Source organism: Myotis nattereri, assembly GCF_964212035.1.
Source record: "Myotis nattereri genome assembly, chromosome: 18".
In the NCBI taxonomy this organism is placed as follows: domain Eukaryota; kingdom Metazoa; phylum Chordata; class Mammalia; order Chiroptera; family Vespertilionidae; genus Myotis; species Myotis nattereri.
In genome coordinates this window covers 38,921,714-38,926,574 of record NC_138093.1, presented here as the reverse complement: position 1 = coordinate 38,926,574, position 4,861 = coordinate 38,921,714, and positions in this window count along the sequence as shown.

Here is a 4,861-nt window from a genome sequence, read left to right as displayed (position 1 = left end):
GACGACGAGGTCTGTGGCGCGCGCAGGCGCAGACGGCAGCCTGCGGCCGTGGCAGCGCGGATGCTCGCGCTCCTTGGCAGGTGGCCTCGCAGGCCCTGCCGCTTGGTGGTTTCCATGGAGACAGCGGGACCTCCTCCCCCCCGACACACACGCAGGTATCCGAGCGTCGGCGACTGGCGCGCTCTCTTGGTTGTGAGATTTCCCGCGGGGACCTGCCGCTCGCCAGTGTTTGGAAGGTGTGGGACATCTACGAGTGTTTCTGTACACTATTCTCTTAGCTGTTAACGTCAAACACTAATTTGTCTCCTGGGTATAAGCATATTGCGAATCAGCTATCAGATGTGGGCCAGAAGGTCTCCCCGTCCCGCCCACCAATCATAATCAAAACCGAATTTACCCGCGTGGTCAAAGGAAATAGGATGTTTGCTCCAGCCTTCAAGCATGTCAGAACGGTCAACTGGAAACCTATGCAGTTGAAACCTATATAATTCTATTAACCACTGTCCTCCTAATAAATTTAATTTTTAAAATTCATAAAAATGGTCAACTAGCATTTCCTTCAATCCTCAAACATCCTTTTTCGGTATAAAGAGAAAGCAAGATGGCCCCACCCGCGTGGCTCAGTGGTTGAGCGTTGACCTATGAACCCGGAGGTCACGGTTCAAGGTCAGGGCTCCATCCCCAGACGGGGGCATGCAGGAGGCAGCTGATCAATGATTCTCGCTCATCATTGCTGTTTCTATCTCCCTCTCCCTTCCTCTCTGAAATCAATAAAAATATATATATATTTTTAAAGCGGAAGCAAGATGAATTTAGATTGTGGTGACAAATGAAAGAAATTAGGACTATCTCTTTCCCTGCCAGAAAGAAATAAAAAATGTGGATAAATGAAAATATTTACTTAGTACAATCCAGTGTTTGTTGTTTTTAAAATTTTTATTACAATTTCTATCATTTGATATAATAGAGCACCTTTTCATCAAAAGAGGAGCAATGTAAAATTGAACTTTTAAGTATTATCCAACTGTAACTTCACAAAAAAAATTTAAGGTTAAAATGGATTACATTTCCAGCTGCAGTATAAAACTTATAGTTGTAATGACCTAATGTTTCTTCTGCTGCAGGACTCAGTCTGAGGCCACACACTTGAAAAGACAAAAAATAAAATGAAATTGTTGACTATGGTAGGGCAAAGGAATTTTAGTCAAATCTCCTTTAGTGAATATGGAATTACTACCAAAGCTAGAGTAGACCTTAGGTTTCAGAACTCCTAGTTTAATATTTTTCCACTGACTCTCTGAAATATTTGCAAATGTTTGTTGCAAATATTAATGGGATATAGCAGCTCTACTCATAACAGCCAAAAATTGGAGACAAATGTCCATCAAACAATGACTAGATAGATAAAGTGTGTTATATATCCATGCAATGGAATATTTTCAGCAATGAAAAGGAATGAACATCGATGAACCATGAAATTATAAACATTGTTAAATGAAAGAAGCCAGACACAAAAGACCACATATTGTATGATTCCATTTCTATGAAATGTCCAGAACAGGCAAATCTACAGAGACAGAAAGTAGATTAGGAGTTGCCTAGGACTGGGTGGTGTGTGGGTGCTGTTATTGAAGATCAACTGGGTGCATGACTGCTAAAGGATGAAGTATATGGTATATGAATTATATGTCAACAATAAAAACATTATAAAAATATTAATGGAATAGTGGGCAAACAATCACTGGAGAGTTGAAAATAATTTTTTAAAAGAAAGTTCTCAAGATTAATATATGGATTCTGTCTCCTGTGCTTAACTAGCTTATAGATTTTAATTCTGAAGTCTAGTTACACCATCTTTAAAACAGATAATATTAACACTTGCCTTTAGAACTGTGAGGATGAAGTAAGGTAATCATGTGCCTAGCACAATGATTGATGCATACAAAGTGCTCAATAAATGGTGACTATTACCATTACATAGTTTTCAAAAACGATGAGTAGATTCTAGAATGAATATCTTTAAATGTCCAAAGTGAAAATAATAATTTTAAATGATGTGTGGAATTCTACGAAAATAGTCTCTACATTATCAGTTTGTACAGAATTGTACAGTTGAAACCTACATAATTTTATTAATATATAAAATAGCTAGGTGTTGATGTATCCATTTCAAAGAAATGTACATAAAACATTACAATCATTAGAGCCCTGTGTTATCTGAGTGAGTATAAAACCTGGATTATCTCTTCTGCAAAATTTAGATTTACACCCCACTTAAATGGAAGTTAGAGTTCCAGTTACCTCAAATCCAGCTGCAAACAAAAACAAGTGTAAAAACGCTTGAAAGCAATAATAAAAAGTGACTGCAAAGTTTGTGAGCTAAGCTGGAGCTGTTTGTGAGTCTCTCACAGTCCATTCGTTTACCTTATTATAATAAACTAAAGGCCCAGTGCATGAATTTGTGCACAGGTGGGGTCCCTTGGCCTGGCAAGTGATCGGGGCTGATGGGGGCTGCAGGAGGTTGGCTGGCTGGCCAGATCAGGGCCATCGGGGCTGACCAGCCAGGGGTCAGGGCTGCAGGAGGTTGGCTGTGGGAGCGCACTGACCACTAGGGCACAGCTCCTGTGTTGAGCATCTGCCCGCTGGTGGTCAGTGCGCATCATAGCAACCGGTTGACCAGTCGTTCAGTAGCTTAGATTATATATATATATATATATATATATATATATATATATATATATATATATATATATATATTCAGGTCTGTGAGTTCCCAGCCCAGAAATTAGAATGTGATCATTGGAAAGGAAGGAAAAGAAAAGGGGTGCTTTGTTAAAAGTAAACACACCAGAAAACAACAGAACAACTAGAAGGGTGACAGACTGACAAATAGGGAGAATAAGTAAAAAGAGTTCAAAGCAGGAGCTACCTAGAATAAAACTCAAATCTTGGCTCACCTTTTCTACAGGCAAGCAGAGACAAACACTGAATTACAACACTGTACAATCCGCAGTGATAAACCTGAGCCACTTTAAAAAGGGTTTATTTCACCATCATTTACTTAAAAAGGCAGAGAAATATTAGGACTAATTTCTAATACAGTGGGGCCTTGACTTACGAATTTAATTCGTTCCATGATGGAGCTCGTAACTCAAATTACTTGTATGTCAAATCAGTTGTGAACGAGTGAGACAGGTGATGCTGGACTGATGTTGTGGCATTCACTGTGACGTTCGCTGAGCCAACTAGCGGTGGGGTATCTGAAGCTGGCTCATAACCCGAATTTTAGCTCGCAACTCAAAGCAAAAAATCGGCTGAGAGACGGCTCGTATCTCGAAAAACTTGTTAGTCAGGACACTCATAAGTCAAGGCCCCACTGTATCTGCATGAAGGAGTTCACACACTTTAAAAGAAGATGGGGTTGAACAGAGAGAGCACAGGGTGGTACACAAAGGTGCATTTAGCTAAAAAAAAAAAAAAAAAGGATTAGCAAAAGGTGACAATAAAAAGACTTCTGCAGAGTGTTGATGTCACCGCTGACTTCTGAAGAATGAAAAAACTGCAAGAGGGCAGGCAGGGCACTGTACACAGACAGATGGTGGCATTTGTGAGGGCCCATCAAGTTTACTCCAGGATCTTTAGGTAGTTCAGAATCTCTGGCATAAAACACACAAGGTGGGGTGGGGCATAAAAATGCAATCTACCCCCAATTGCTGTGGCAGCCTCTGCGATATCACAGACATATGGTGAAAACCACTGCAAGACGACCTGTGAACAAACATTTCTATTAAAATCACTGCCATCGCTGGGCAAGTTAAGCGTCTCATCCATTTCTTCTAACCTGTACAAACAGAGTATTTTCATACTTTTGTGTTTGTTGAGATATTTTGCAGACCTGCTCCATTAATTGAAGTTTATATTGGGGGCGGGGAGGGGGGGGGAGTTAACTAAGCATTACTCCAGAGAAATTCAAAGCTTATGATAGGTGGCAACTACTCGATTTCTCCTAGTCAGCAGAAAATGTTCCTGTCAGGGTCTCAACCATAATTGGCCTGAGTTCTGAGCAGGGAATACAGAAGGATCGTAGAAATACTGATCAAAAGTATGAGGAAGTTGGCAATGTACTCTTTAAAAACCTAGCATTTTGAACTCCCTCCCATCAATATTAATGAAAAAAAGAATAGAGGAATTAGACTACAAGATCCTTTTCCAGAATCAAAGGAGATGATGTCCAGAAACGCCTTTTCCAAACTAAATTCTGTTATACAAATGTAAGGTAGTAATTATGATGCCATGATTAAGTAAAATAGTATCCTGTTTCTATCACTGAAGCACAATGCCTTGAATAAAACGTCCATGGACTAGAGATTATTAGTAATCATTTTAATCTTAATGTTTTATAAAATAATGGGCATTTAGCTATTGCACTGGCAGGTGGCTATATTGAGCCCATTGCATATCACTTATATAATTCAACTAGAGGCCTGATGCATGAAATTCGTGCAAGAGTAGGCCTTCCTTCCCCCTGGCTGCTGGCACAGGCTTCCCTCTGGCACCCGGGACCTGGGTTTCCCTTGCAGCCCCAGCTTCGTCCAGAAGGTCGTTTGGTCTAATTAGCATATTACCCTTTTATTATTATAAATATTCATGTGGCACTAGGATGCGTTCTGGAACAAAGGACAAAAATAAGACAGGATCTCTGCACAGAAGGCATACAATCAAAAAGGCATAAAGATACAAGGGATAGAACTATAGGAACAGAAAACTTAATCTTTAAAAAATTTTGTTTCCATGAAAAATTCCCAAGTCTTTGGTGATAATCGATGGAATGCCTTAATGAAGTAGGTTTTGGAAGCGGATA